The 15,868-nt window shown below is 50.6% G+C and overlaps 1 protein-coding gene across 5 annotated transcripts in view; it reads right to left on the bottom strand.

The window, feature by feature from the left end:
• Positions 1-15,868, bottom strand: part of SEPTIN3 (septin 3) — a 51,614-nt gene that overhangs the window by 20,334 nt on the left and 15,412 nt on the right. The window contains exon 1 of one of the 5 annotated variants that reach the window (XM_073327229.1): positions 13,512-13,732. The exons of the other annotated variants lie outside the window; for them this stretch is intronic. The gene's annotated coding sequence lies outside the window, so the exon portion shown is untranslated. Of the gene's footprint in view, positions 1-13,511; positions 13,733-15,868 lie in introns of those variants that run through there. 5 annotated transcript variants of the gene reach the window in all.

Below are 15,868 nucleotides of genomic sequence, written 5' to 3'. Positions count from 1 at the left end.
ATATGCAAAAGCTGGATGCATTTCAACACTAATGTCTGAGAAGAATATTGGGAATAACATATAGAGATAGGAAGATGAATGAAGAAGTCAGAAAAATGACTGGACAAGGCACCCTCTCACAAATAATCCTCAAAAGAAGACATCCGTGGCTGGGACACGTGCTGAGAATGGGAAAAGAACGCTGACCAAATGCTGCCCTTGAATGGACGCCAGAAAATGCAAGAAGAAAGAGAGGAAGACCGCAAATGACATGGAAACGAACAGCTCTGAATGACATTTAGCACCTCGACATGAAATGGGAAGATTTGGAGAGAAGGGCAGTTGACAGGCAAGGATGGCAAATGTGGGTAGCCTAATGTGCAGCAAAGCACGGGATGGACTAAGGTCTAAGGTCCCTACCAGCCATGTCTACACTAGAGATCATACAGTGGCGCAGCTGTACCAATGCAGCTGCGCCTCTGTGAGATCTCTCGAGTAGCCGCTCTGTGCCGGTGGGAGAGAGCTCTCCCATTGACATAATGACTCCACCCACAGCAAGCAGCGGTAGCTATGTCAGTGGGAGAAGCTCTCCTACCGACATAGCACTGTCCACACCTGGGCTTATGTCACTCAGGGGCATGTTTTTTCCACACCCCTAAACGACATAAGTTATTCCAATATAAGTGGCAGTGTAGACATTATTCTCCTTCTTTCTTTCTTTTTCTTTCAGGGTGTCAGCATTTTTACACAGGATTGGGGTGATGGGCAGAGCTGAGAGGAGGGGTATTGTTGTGCTGGAAGGGGTTAATAGCTGCCATCAGCTAACACAGAAGTTAGTCCCTTGCACTGAGGCAGGACCAAGTAAACCTAGACCATCCCATATCAGGTGTTTGTCTAACCTGTTCTTAACCTCCAGTGATGGGAATTCCACATCTGGAAACTTATTCCAGAGTTTAACTACTCTTATAGTTAGAGTTTTTCCTAATATCTAACCTAAATCTCCCTTGCTCCAGGGATGCTAACCAGATGCCAGGGGCTCTGTGCCTCCTCCATTGCTTTTGGTAACCTGGGATGGATCATGGGGCGGAGAGGGGGAGTGCACAGGGCCTGGGCTGGGGGCGGGGCAGAGTCACATGGGGAGGTCATGTGCCTCCCTCCATTAGCTGGTGCAGCGTACGGGTAAGAAATGAATTCTCCTTGCACCACTGCCTCAGCACCACCTCTTGGAACGTCTGCCCCCTCACATACATCTCTGTGCTTTCTTCCATGCCACCCTCTCCACAAGCCACGGACGCCCACTCTGAGCTGGTCCAGAAGGCCACTATCTTCTCATTGATAGTACTCTTGGAGACCTACTACTTCTGCAGGGCCTACAAAGACAGAAGCTAGCTGGCTCAATCTCTCTCTCCCGCATCTTCCATGTAAAAGAGAGAGACAATAGCGAAGTCCTTACTGGGTTTCATGGAGTCTCTGGCTCTTTTCCTTTATTGGGTTAGAGAAAGCTCTGCTTAGGATAGTAAATCATCTGCTTCTCTAAATCACTGATTTTATCTCATTAACGAACTGCTCACAGACATGGAGGGAAGGGGGCTGAATGGCGGGAAGGATTGCTGGGCGGGAGGAGTGTACGCACACGAACTAGCACTGGGGGGGACGCATAAGGGTTGAATTTGGAAGGGAAGCTAAAGGGGGGGAATGTAGTTTGTTTATTTTAAAAAACAAAAACAGTCGTGATCCTCGTAAGCTGTTGTCCTATCACCACTCCGCTCACTTTGCTCGTATGTTTTTAGATTGCCAGCTTTCCAGGGCCAGGGTAGTGTCTTCTTTTGTCTGGACTTTGCAAAGGACCCAGCACATTGTAGGCACTACTCCAATCTCAATAATAAATAATAAATGATAGATTATCCCCTTTAGTCAATCCCTCCGAGCTCTTGTTTCCTCTGCTCTCCCCTGCCACAACCACACCTCAGGAAGTTGGCAATCCAAAATGGCAGGTGAGCAGTTTTGTGGCATGGCTACCATTTGGCATGTTGCAGCCACTGCTTTGGAGGAAGAGACATCTGGGGCCCACACACCCTGTCATTGGGCCAGAGGCACCAATGACCAACATCATGGGCTGCAGCAAAAATAAGTGTACAGGGTAAGAAAGAGTCATGGATAGGAAGAATTTCAAGGAGTATTTCAAGACAGAGATGGTTTGGGAGGAAGAGCCGGTCTGAGTGACTGAGGAACTGCTTAACATTTCCTCGTTCAAAGCACTGTACGAACATTAAGGGCTTCTCAACACAGGGAAATTTACCTGCATAACTATACCAGTATACATTTATAATTAAGGCTAAGATTTTGTCATGGTTATTTTTAGTCAAAGGCATGAACAGGTCACAGGCAATAAACAAAAATTCACAGAAGATGTCACCTATCTGTGACTTTTGCTGCTGCGACTCCATGGTTTCCCCCACCACCGTGGTGGCTGGGAGCTGTGGGGTTCCCTTTTCACCTATGGCAGCTGGGAGCTGCAGGGTGACCATATTTCCCAAAGAGAAAATGGGACACCCCAGCTGCTTGCCTGAAGCATCCCCCTTCCCCCGCCGCGCGAGGCTGTCACCCGTCACTGGAGCCCTGATGAGGGCCCCTGCAGGAGTCTGTCACCTGTCGCTGGAACTTTGCAGGGGGCCCCTGTCACTTGTCACTGCTGTCCCCGGTACCCTGCCAGAGCCCCACTAGCTGTCAGCTCCAGAGTCCTGCAGCCCCTGGGGCTGAAGCAGAGAATGTCACGGAGGTCTCTGGAAGTCACAGATTCCATGACTTCCGTGACCTTCATGACATAAATGTAGCCTTAGTTATAACTATAGGCACATAATTATACCACCACAGCCACTCTGGTAAATTTCCCTGTGCAGACAAGTCCTAAGGCCAAAAGTGGCAGTGATTTAGGGGGTGTGTCTCAATGTTTGGGTGTCCTACCTTAGACTCTTTAAAGGAGCGTAGTTTCCAGAGGGTGAGCACGCACGGAAGACAATGCTCCCTCTAAGGATAGAAATTGTACCTATGCCATGCATATGCTTATAGCATCATAGAAATGTAGGGCTGGAAGGGACCTCAAGAAGCCATCAATTCCAGCCCCCTGCACTGTGGTAAGACTCACTAAACCTAGACCATCCCTGACAGGTCTTTATCCAATCTGTTTTTAAACACCTCCAATGATGGTGCTATCACAATCTCCCTTGGAAGCCTGTTCCAGATCTTAACTACCTTTATAGTTAGAAAGGTTTTCCTAATATCTAACCTAAATCTCCCTTGCTGCGGATGAAGCCCGTTACTTCTTGTCCTCCCTTCAGTGAACATGGGTCACTGTCCTCTTTATAACAGCCCATAACATATTTGAAGACTGTTAACGCGACCCCCCATAGTCTTCTTTTCTCAAGACTAAACATGCCCAGTATTTTTAAACTTTCATCATAGGTCAGGTTTTTTAAACTCTTTATCAGTTCTGTTGCTCTCCACTGGACTCTCTCCAATTTGTCCACATCTTTCCAAAAGTACGGTGCCCAGAACTGGACACAGTATTCCAGCTGAGGCCTCACCAGTGCCAAAAAGAGTGGGACAATTACCTCCCAGGTCTTACATATAACAATCCTTTTAATAAACCCCATAATATTAGCCTTTTTCACAGCTGCATCACATTACTGACTCATATTCAATTTGTGATCCACTATAACTCTCAGATCCTTTTCAACAGTGCTACCACCTAGCCAGTTATTCCTCAGTTTGTAGTTGTGCATTTGATTTTTCCTTCCTTAGTGATGTACTTTGCACTCATCTTTATTGAATTTCATCCTGTTGAATTAAGATCAATTCTCCAATTGGTCAAATTCATTTTGAAATCTAATTCTGTCCTCTAAAGTGCTTGAAATCGCTCCTACCTTGAGGTCATCTGCAAATTTTTTAAGCATACTCTCCGTCCATGATCAAAATCTTTAATAAAAATATTGACCCAAACCTAAGACTGACCCCCATGGGTCCCCACTACCTATGCCCTCCTAGTATGACAGCGAACCAATGATAACTACTCTTTGAATATGGTCTTTCAACCAGTTGTGCACCCACCTTATAATAATTTCATCTAGATCACATTTTCCCAGTTTGCTTATGAGAATGTCATGCAGGACTGTGTAAAAAGCCTTAATAAAATCAAGATATATCACATCTACTGCTTTCGCCCATCCTCTAAGCCAGTAACCCTGTCAAAGAAGGAAATTAGGTTGGTTTGCCATGATTTGTTCTTGACAAATCCATGCTTACTATTCCTTATAACCCTATCATCCTCTAGGTGCTTACAACTTATTGTTTAATAATTTGTTCCAGTATCTTGCCAGGTATCGAAGTTAGGATGACTGGTCTATAATTCCCTGGTACTCTTTGTTTCCCTTTTTAAAGATCAGTACTATGTTTGCCCTTCTCTAGTCTTTTGGGATCTCACCTGTCCTCCAGGAGTTAAAAATAATTCCTACTGATACCAAGATTGCTTCAGTTAGCTCCTTAAGGACCCTAGGATGCATTTCATCAGGCTCTGCTGAGTTGAATACGTCTAACTCATCTTTAACCTGTTCTTTCCCTAATTTGGCTTGGATTCCTTTCCCCTTGTTGTTTATATTAATTGTGTTGAGGATCTGGTCACCAATAACCTTTTTAAACAGCTCAGCTTTCTTGATGCCATTAGTTATTAGCTCTCCTTCCTCACTAAGTAGAGGATCTACACTTTCCTTCGTCCGTCTCTTTATGTATTTGAAGAATCTCTTCTTATTGCTTTTTATGTCCTTTGCTAGGTGTAACTCATTTTGTGTCTTATCCTTTCTGATTTTGTTCCTGCATGCTTATGCTATTATTTTGTGCTCCTCCTTAGCAATTTGTCCATATTTCCACATTGTGTAGGATTTCTTTTTGATTTTCATGTCATGAAAGAGCTCCTGATGGAGCCATATTGGCTTCTTGCTGTTCTTCCTATCTTTCCTTTGCATCGGGATAGTTTGCAATTTTGCCTTTAATATTGTCTCCTTGAGAAATTGCCAGCTCTCTTGAACTCCTTTTCCCCTTGGATTTTTTTTTCCATGGGACCTTACCTACCAATTCTCTGAGTTTGTTAAAGTCTTCTTTTTTGAAGTCCATTGTCTTTATTCTGCTGCTCTCACTCGTTCCTTTCCTTAGAATCATGAAATCTCTCATTTCATGATCACTGTCACCCAAATTGCCTTCCACGTTCAGATTCACTACCAATTCCTCCTTGTTGGTCAGAATCAAGTCTAACATGTTAGCCCTCTATTTTCTCTATTTTCTAGGACAAAAAGTTGTCCCTGGTACATTCCAAGAACTTACTAGAAATGTGTTTTGTTGTATTACTTTTCCAGCAGATGTCTGGGTAGTTCAAGTCCCTCATTAATACCAGGGCTTATGTTCTGGGTATTTCTGTTATTCATTCTAGAAATGCCTCATCCACCTCCTCTTCCTGATTTGGTGGTTTATAGTAGGCAGCTGTATGTGATGCAAAGAAGGCATTCATAGCCATAGTAGCTAGATACCCAGGACACTGCCACAACCCATGTGTCCTGCCATTGTCCCCTATAGCACTTACCCCATTTATAGCCTGAGCCCACAGAGATGGGGAAAGGGGGTGGCAGAGAGGGCTCAGGGGCATTTTTGCCTACTTCCTCCTGCCCCCCATGTCCCTTTCTCTCTGTCATTTACCTGGTCACCTGCCCCAGATGCTGTGAGTTTTGTCTCTCCGCAACTGCATCTGAAAATAGCCTGCTTTTACACTGCTCACGTCTAGGTGACTCAGCTTCACTAGAATATGTAAACTAGTGATTTCCACATGCCAATATAAATCTAGTGGGTATTTCTGAACTCCCAGGAAATTCACAGTCACCTTTGAAAATCCTGCCAGGCACTCTGTGCCCCAGGTCTTCAAAGGTATTTAGAAGCCCAACTTCCAATGGGAGTTAAGCTCCTAAATACCTTTCAAGGTCTGGTCTTGTATCCTTAGGCATCTTGGGGCAACCAAACACCCCTCTGAAAGCCCCCTGAGCTCCCAATCAAAGCTAGTTGGAAAATTTCCATCAAAACCATTTTCTGACAGGAAAGGCCATTTGTGTCAAAAATCAAAACATATAAAAAAAGTGTCGATTCCAATGAAAATTCTTGCAGAAAAAATATTTTGAAGTGAAAATATTTTCATTGTGGAAAAATTTTGTTTATGAATTTGTAATTTTTGTTTCTTTATTTTGACATTTTGTTTCTTTTTTTCCCCATTTGTATTTTATGTTTATGTCTACATTATTTCATGACAAGCCGGTGGGAACAATGCATAATATAATAATTTGCACTACTGCTGACAAAGTCAGACCTGGCAGCTGTAAGAGTGGTCCTATTGGGTTCCAGGAAGTGGTGGGTGCAAGCCCGCCCATTGCTAAGGGACCCTCCCCCAGATTTAGGGGAGAATCCACAGGATCCAGGAACTCAAATAATTACAAGAGACAACCAAAAATGTAACAGGGACAGGTGTAAAGATCAAAGGGTCAAACAAAGGGAACCTGACGGGACACCAAGCAGAGAACCCTGGACAGCGCCCACTGCTCCTTGAAGATGTCAAGGGAGCCAGTGGATGCCGCCCAGAGGAACTCCGCCAGGATGCCTGAATGGAGGGAGGACTGGAAATAGGCCCCACAGTCGCAAAGAACCTCCTCAGTCAACCTCCTCTCCCTGGTGTTGTAGATGGTCACTTCGGCCATCACCAGGAGGAAGTTGATGAGGACGTCCCGTGACTTTGTGGGGCCACGGATAGGGTGTGTGTATATGAAAAGGTGAGAGGAAAAGTGCTGCCAGAAATGTAAAAGGATGTTCAGGAGGAGCCAGAACAGGGACTGCAACCTGGCACACTACAGGTATACGTGCGCCAGGTATCCCTCACACCACAAAAGGGGCAGGCCTCAGGGACGGGGGTAAACCGCTCCCGTGCTCATGGCTCCATAGAGGAGCCGCCAACTAATATCACTTGCGGGCATTGGGACTCGGGTGGAATATAGGCTGGCCCACTGGGGTTCCTCACTCTCAACAAGTGGCAATAGGTCCTGCCACTTCATATTCGGGCGGGACATGAGCATGAGGAAATGAAGGATGTGAAGCATGAGCGTGTACAGCTGTTTCCTTGGCACGGTCCGGAAGCGAACCGGCTGCAAATCGTGCAGCTGGCTCGCGGTGTATGGGTGGGATAGCCGGGGAGACTCACTGGGCAGGGGCCTGATGGAAAGGTCCGGAGGGCCCGGGGTGCAGGGTGGGTGAGGAGTGCCCTCCTGCAGGACCTGCTCGAGGTAAACCCGAGCAGCGGGCAGTAAGGCTGCCCTCACCTCCTGAAGTACGTGCTGGGGAGTACGAAGGATGGAGAGCCCTGTGTGCTGAGCAAGTATCACGGGATCCACCCAGTCTCCCCGGTCATAGTCCAGGAGGTCTCCAACTTTGGTAACTTCTGCCAGGACCAACCTCTGGCACACCTAGGGGGACTCCGCCACCTGCACTCGGATCTGGGGCTTGTGTAGCAGGGGCTCCGCAAGGAGATCTGCTCCCATGGTGGCCGCCCTGGACCTGGTGGTTGAAAGCAGTTTCCCGGTCCAGAGAAGGTCCTGGTAGAAGACCTCTCGGATGGAGATAAAGGAGCTGCCGGTCGTATCGGAGCCCTCGGAAGCGGCGCAGGAAGGCGTGCGCCAGTATGCTCCACGCCGGACTACCTGCACCATAAAGGAGCCTCTGCAGGGCCTGGAGGCGGAAGACATGGACCTGGGTGTGTAAACACTTCAGGCCCTGCCCTCCCTCTTCCAAGGGTAGATGGAGAACCCCTGCAGAGACCCAGTGCAGTCCTGGCCAAAAGAACTCCAGAACTAGCTTCTGGATATCAGCCAGGACACCCTGGGGCTGGGGTCAGGGTGTTGAGCCGGTGCCAGAGCATGGACAGGACTATCTGGTTGAGCACCAGTGCCCTCCCTCGCAGGCAGAGGCACCGGAGTGGCCCCATCCACCTCCACACCCACTCAGACACCCTGTCCTCCAGCCCCGCTGTAAGAGTGGTCTTATTGGGATCCAGGACGTGGGCGGGCGGAGCTCGTCCACTACAAAGGAGCCCCCCCCAGCCTAAGGGGGAGATCCACAGGGCCTGGAGAGCCAATTAATTACGGGGGACAACTAATGAAAAACAGGGACGGGAGTGCGGTCAAAGGGTCAAACGAAGAGAACCGGACGGGGACACCGAGCAGAGAACTCTGGCCAGCGCCCACCGCTCCTCAAAGGCGTCAAGGGAGTCGGTGGACGCCACCCAGAGGAACTCCGCTCGGAGGCGTGAATGGACAGAGGAGCGGAAATAGGCCCCGCAGTCGCAGGAGACTCCATCGGCCAACCTCCTCACCCTGGTTTTATAGATGGCCGCTTTAGCCAGGGCCAGGAGGAGGTTGACCAGGAGGTCCCGCGACTTAGTGGGGCCACGGACAGGGAGTGCGTAGATAAGGAGGTGAGGAGAAAAGTGCAACCAAAACCGTAACAAAAGATTGGTGAGGAGCCGGAATAGGGGCTGCAACCTGGCGCACTCCAGATAGACGTGCGCCAGGGTTTCCCTCACGCCGCAAAAGGGGCAGGTGTCCGGAACTGAGGTGAACCGCGCCAAATACACGCCCGTGCTCACGGCCCCGTGAAGGAGCCGCCAACTGATATCCCCAGCGGGCCTCGGCACTAAGGTGGAATAGAGGCTGGCCCACCGGGGCTCCTCACCCTCTAGAGGTGGCAGGAGGTCGCGCCACTTTGTGTCAGGGCGGGACGCGAGGGTGAGGACATGAAGGGTGTGGAGCACGAGCGTGTAGAGATGTTGTTTTGGCGCGGTCTGGAACCGGACCGGCTGCAGCTCACGCAGCCAGCTCACGGTGAAGGGGCGGGGGGGTCGGTCGGGTCCACGGGGCAGGGGCCCGATGAAAAGGTCCGGAGGGCCTGGGGTAGAGGGTGGGCGGGGCGCGCCCTCTCGCAGGACCCGGTCGAGGTAAACCCGAGCAGCGGGCGGCAGGGCGGCCCTCACCTCCTGAAGTACGCGCAGGGCAGTACAAGGTCTGGAGAGCCCCATGCGCTGAGCGAGCGTCAGGGGATCCAGCCAGTCTCCCTGGTCGTAGTCCAGGAGGTCTCCGACTCTGGTGACTTCCGCCAGGACCAACCTCTGGCGCACCGAGGGGGACTCCGCCGCCTGCACACGGAGCTGGGGGTTGTGTAGCAGGGGCTCCGCGAGGAGGTCTTCCCCCAGGGAGGCCGCCACGGACCTGGTCGCTGCGAACAGTTTCCAGGCCCGGAGGAGGTCCCGGTAGAAGACCGGCAGCCCGGAGAGGTCTCGCGGAAGACCCCTTGGGTGGAGATAAAGGAGCTGCCGGTCATATCGGAGCCCTCGGAGGCGGCGCAGGAAGGCGTGCGCCAGTATGCTCCACGCCGGACTACCTGCACCATAAAGGAGCCTCTGCAGGGCCTGGAGGCGGAAGACATGGACCTGGGTGTGTAAACACTTCAGGCCCTGCCCTCCCTCCTCCAAGGGTAGATGGAGAACCCCTGCAGAGACCCAGTGCAGTCCTGGCCAAAAGAACTCCAGAACTAGCTTCTGGATATCAGCCAGGACACCCTGGGGCTGGGGTCAGGGTGTTGAGCCGGTGCCAGAGCATGAACAGGACTATCTGGTTGAGCACCAGTGCCCTCCCTCGCAGGCAGAGGCACCGGAGTGGCCCCATCCACCTCCACACCCACTCAGACACCCCGTCCTCCAGCCCCGCTGTAAGAGTGGTCCTATTGGGATCCAGGAAGTGGGCGGGCGGAGCTCGTCCACTACGAAAGGAGCCCCCCCCAGCCTAAGGGGGAGATCCACAGGGCCTGGAGAGCCAACTAATTACGGGGGACAACTAATGAAAAACAGGGACGGGAGTGCGGTCAAAGGGTCAAACGAAGGGAACCGGACGGGGACACCGAGCAGAGAACCCCGGACAGCGCCCACCGCTCCTCAAAGGCGTCAAGGGAGTCGGTGGACGCCGCCCAGAGGAACTCCGCTCGGAGACGTGAACGGACAGAGGATCGGAAATAGGCCCCGCAGTCGCAGGAGACTCCATCGGCCAACCTCCTCACCCTGGTTTTATAGATGGCCGCTTTAGCCAGGGCCAGGAGGAGGTTGACCAGGAGGTCCCGCGACTTAGTGGGGCCACGGACAGGGAGTGCGTAGATGAGAAGGTGAGGAGAAAAGTGCAACCAAAACCGTAACAAAAGATTGGTGAGGAGCCGGAATAGGGGCTGCAACCTGGCGCACTCCAGATAGACGTGCGCCAGGGTTTCCCTCACGCCGCAAAAGGGGCAGGTGTCCGGAATCGGGGTGAACCGCGCCAAATACACGCCCGTGCTCACGGCCCCGTGAAGGAGCCGCCAACTGATATCCCCGGCGGGCCTCGGCACTAAGGTGGAATAGAGGCTGGCCCACCGGGGCTCCTCACCCTCTAGAGGTGGCAGAAGGTCCCGCCACTTTGTGTCAGGGCGGGACGCGAGGGTGAGGACATGAAGGGTGTGGAGCACGAGCGTGTAGAGATGTCGTTTTGGCGCGGTCTGGAACCGGACCGGCTGCAGCTCGCGGAGCCGGCTCACGATGAAGGGGCGGGGGGGGCGGTCGGGTCCACGGGGCAGGGGCCCGATGAGAAGGTCCGGAGGGCCTGGGGTGGAGGGTGGGCGGGGCGCGCCCTCTCGCAGGACCCGGTCGAGGTAAACCCGAGCAGCGGGCGGTAAAGCGGCCCTCACCTCCTGAAGTACGCGCAGGGCAGTACGCGGTCTGGAGAGCCCCATGCGCTGAGCGAGCGTCAGGGGATCCAGCCAGTCTCCCCGGTCATAGTCCAGGAGGTCTCCGACTCTGGTGACTTCCGCCAGGACCAACCTCTGGCGCACCGAGGGGGACTCCGCCACCTGCACACGGAGCTGGGGGTTGTGTAGCAGGGGCTCCGCGAGGAGGTCTACCCCCAGGGAGGCCGCCACGGACCTGGTCGCTGCGAACAGTTTCCAGGTCCGGAGGAGGTCCTGGTAGAAGACCGGCAGCCCGGAGAGGTCTCGCGGAAGACCCCTTGGGTGGAGATAAAGGAGCTGCCGGTCATATCGGAGCCCTCGGAGGCGGCGCAGGAAGGCGTGCGCCAGTATGCTCCACGCCGGACTACCTGCACCATAAAGGAGCCTCTGCAGGGCCTGGAGGCGGAAGACATGGACCTGGGTGTGTAAACACTTCAGGCCCTGCCCTCCCTCCTCCAAGGGTAGATGGAGAACCCCTGCAGAGACCCAGTGCAGTCCTGGCCAAAAGAACTCCAGAACTAGCTTCTGGATATCAGCCAGGACACCCTGGGGCTGGGGTCAGGGTGTTGAGCCGGTGCCAGAGCATGAACAGGACTATCTGGTTGAGCACCAGTGCCCTCCCTCGCAGGCAGAGGCACCGGAGTGGCCCCATCCACCTCCACACCCACTCAGACACCCCGTCCTCCAGCCCCGCTGTAAGAGTGGTGGATGGCAGATATATCTGCCCTAGGGTGGTGAAGTTCTTAGGAACTGAAAAAAGGTTATCTCAGGTTAGTTAGAGACACCTGAGTCTAATTAGGAGCCACTGGTGACCTTTAAACATCCCCTGTCCAGTGAAATGGGGAAGAGAGAGAGAGAAGAAACAAACAGCAGCAGGGAGAAAAGGCGGACAACTGTTCTCCTCCCTGTAGGGGAAACACTGAGTTTACTTTTGTTTTGGGAAGTGCTGGCCACCAGAAGCCAGCATAACAAAGCAGTGCTCAGGTGGAGGCAAGGAGATTTATTTCTTATGTGTTGTGGGGTTTTTTGCTTAAGAGAACTACTAGGGCCAGCCTTCAGGCCCACCTTGTAAATACTGTGAATAAACCAAAGTTAAGAATTAAAAACCTCCAGAGTAGGACTGATCTACTCTAGCTCCCCCCTCCCATCCCTCTGCCAGAGGGAGAAACACTGAGGCGGACATGGTGAAAGAGGTGTCTGGATACGTGTCATGGTATGACATCATAGAATAGTTGAAATATTCTATTTTTTATTTTTACACTCATTAAGGGCAGCTGCTACTTGGAACCTCTGCTCTTTGTGTTGCAATAAAACAGTGCGACACTTTGAAAGTTTCAGCTACAAGGTCATATTATAACATGCCTGTAGCACTGCATATTACTACCAATGTGGCATGACTGCATGCATAAATAATAAAGCTATAACAATGAAAAAAACCCTATAAATAAAATAAAATAAAAATAAAAAGGAAATTTGGAAACAAAATTCATATTTCCCAAAACTGACATTTTTCAGATTTTCTGACTGCTGGGAAATTTCAGAAATATTTGGTTTTGATTCCAGATCAGAATGAAAAGACATTTCAAAACGTCAACATTTCCTGCAAACAAGAAATTCCAACTTTTGATCAGCTCTTTGCCTAGTCCCAAACTGGGAGCCTAGTGAGGGCCCTGATTGGCTAGGATTGCTGATGTCATTGTGCTGTCACAGCAGGCCATGGGCGCCTCATGAGAGAATTGCAGAAATGTCTTGAGTGAACCTTTGAGCTGGGGGTGTGGGGGGAAGGAGGCAAGGACATTCCAAGCTAGGAATAACAGCTGTTCCTGGAGACCTGAGCATCATATCATAGTGTGGGTTCGATAACCCCAGCATGGCTGAGCACGAGGCTGAACCTGAGCACCCAATGTAGTTTGGGCACCCAGTACCAAGAGCAGATTTTCAAGGAACTGGCACTGCTCACACTCTGCTTTGAAAACACCCCTTTTGTCTGAGGGCCCAAGTCTTCTCCAGGGCACACATAGGAGCCCTTTGAAAAGTCCCTCACACATGACTTGCCAAGGCCACCCAGGGAGTCAGTGGCAAAGGCGGGATCAGGACTCGTGGATTCCTGATGCTTAGTCCTGTGCTCCAGCCCACACAGCCTCCCACAGCTTTGGTGGGGGAGAGAAACCCAAACATATGGTGGATCCGAGATCCATTTAGCCTTCATCCAGTCCTTGCCTGCAAGGGAAAGGGCTGTCAGGAAGCAGTCACCCTTTCCTGCTTTTCTAAATTGAGGAGGTGCATTAGAAGTTGTTTGTTCCTTCCTCTGGAGCCTGCAACAATAGTCCGGTGTGTGGGTGGACAAGAGACTGGATGGACCATTGGTCTGATGCAGCCTAGCAAGTCTCATCTCCTTAAACGAAAAGAAGGCTGCAGTAGCCCCCAAGTTGAGGCAATAGCCCCTGAGCTGAGCTGCTTTCAGCTGGAAGTCACTCCCATGCACATCACAAACAGTTTGTGATTTTTATGCTGACAAAGCCTCCCTCAAGGCTGCTGTTGTCTTTTTCCAGCTTTCTCAAAGCCACTTTCCTTCTGAATGAGAGAATCCCCACAGGAGCTAAATGCACTTGAACGAATATGCTTTAACTTCACACCTTATGTTAGTTCACCTTAGCTTTCCTGACTGTCCCTGTGTAGACAAGCCCTGAGACGCAAGCTGGGACCAGCCTGGCTTTCAAGAGTTCCTTGGCTTCCCAACAAAATGGAAGTTGGCTCTGTTCTTTTCTGGAACTCAAGGGGGAAAGCTTCTTTCATTCAAATGGTAGCGAAGTAGAGGTGTAGATGAGACTATGCTGACTCTTTGTTTTACATCCTTTTCTCTAATGCTTTGTTCCATGTGCTAATAAACAGAGAAAGACAAGGTGGGTAAGACTTCTGTTGGTGAGAGAGACCTAATAAACATAGTTGTTATAAGAAGGTTGTTGATCACTATAGCACTGATTCCCCAAGGGAAGAGATGCAGGTGTCCAGTCAGACCTGCACGGTGACGGGGTGTTGTACCCAGATCCCTGTCCAAGAGTGGGAGAATTGCAAGATGCCACTCAAGGATAGGTTTCAGAGTAGCAGCCTTGTTAGTCTGTATCTGCAAAAAGAAAAGGAGGACTTGTGGCACCTAAAAGACTAACCAATTTATTTGAGCGTAAGCTTTCGTGAGCTACAGCTCACTTCATCGATGAAGTGAGCTGTAGCTCACGAACGCTTATGCTCAAATAAATTGGTTAGTCTCTAAGGTGCCACAAGTCCTCCTATTCAAGGATAGGTAAGGCAGAAGGCTGAACACTGGGGGGGGTGCACTCAAAGACACCGGAAAGGGGACTGAGGTGCAGCTAGCCCTGTGACTGTGACACTTAAAGCTCATTGAGATCTATGAATGAAAAGCACTATGTAAGTGCTAATAATGAATAATAATAATAGTGACTGCTACTAATTCAGCATCATTAATATTCATTCATATAGCATGTCCATCACTGTTCTATTTACAACAGCCACTCAACGCTGGATGGAGCCCCACAAACTCATTACACATAGGCTGCTGAACAGAGATCAGATGGTAAGGACTTTCAGTCATCACTGCCCCAGGGGAAGATTAGAACCAGTAACCTAGATATGAAAGGCTCCTTATCCCCTCCCCCGGCCTTCCTGTTCTTTGTCTGAATGGCATCAGGAGTGAGGGGTGGAAACATTCAAACCACAAAGAATCCAGCCTCTAGAAACAAACTGCTATTTACTACTCAGACAATACATCTATAGCCTTATTCTGTGTCTCCTTCTACTCAAGAAGGGCCTGATCCTGACACTGAAGCCAAGGGCAATGCTCCCAATAGTCCAGATTCCCATTTACACTACAGCACCCTTACACTGCCCTGGCCAGGTAATTATACCTACACACACTTTAAGGCCCCTTTTACACTGCCAGGGTGGAATAAAGGGGTCTTAGTGTACAAATCACAATCTGGCCCTCCACACATTAGTGTATGCCCCTGAGAAAGCAAGTGGCTATTGTTTAAGCCAAGTCTCCATGTGGTTTGCAGACATTAACATTCGTTAATTCAGACCTAGAGAAATGTTACAATTAATCATTTTTTCTTGCTTGTCTAAGCTTTAGAAGGGATGCCTTTCATTTTTATCTAGGTCCCAGAGTTACCAAGGGGCCATTTATTCCAGCATGTACATCCGTACAATACAAACAATTTATAGTGCAGGACAATCCGATCTAAATCATTAGCCTAGGAGGCCACAAGGTCAGTTCATCCCCCTCCCCGCCCCCCACTAAGGACAAGGGTATTTCAAGTGGGACAGAGAGACTTATTCCAGCTCTTTGGGGCTGCTACATCCTCCCCAAAGCCAGCCTTCCTTAATATGCCTTTAATAACCACCTGGTGTACCGGGGTAGACCGTAGCCCATCTCTCTCCAATCTGCAGTGAAATCTAGCACACTGAAGCCTCACTGAAAAATACAGAAACTAGAAAGGAGGAATAACTATTAGGCCATCTCCTCCTCTCCACCTCAGCTGCAATAAGGGGGTTCTCGATTCTGTAGGTTGAAACAGCTCAGGCGACAGGGTTCCCTTGGAAAGCTGATCCAGGCTCTGGTAAGTCTGACCTGAAGAAGAGCTTTGTGTAAATGCCAACGTTTGTCTCTCTCACCAACTGAAGTTGGTCCAATACAAGATATTACCTCACCCACCTTGTGTCTCCAAGATCTTACCATTGGGGCATTCCCCCGGAGCATGTCCTACCCCTGAGCCAGTCCTCAGGAGGAAGCTATGCTCTCCCATGCTTGCCCCTCAGCCCCACATCAGCACACACCTCTCTTCGCTATGCTGCCAATCTCCCCAGAGCCCTCAAGCTCTTGGCTGCACTCTGTCTCCCACCCTCATGTCCCAAAGGGTTTGTTGCACAGCTGTGCCACGAGGCAGCCTGGAAGAGTGTTCTGACCTGGGGCCCAGGAGTATGGGTTTCCAAT

The sequence above is a fragment of the Lepidochelys kempii genome, chromosome 1 (assembly GCF_965140285.1).
Source record: "Lepidochelys kempii isolate rLepKem1 chromosome 1, rLepKem1.hap1, whole genome shotgun sequence".
Taxonomy (NCBI): Eukaryota; Metazoa; Chordata; order Testudines; family Cheloniidae; genus Lepidochelys; species Lepidochelys kempii.
This window is presented reverse-complemented; position numbering and strand designations above follow the sequence as displayed.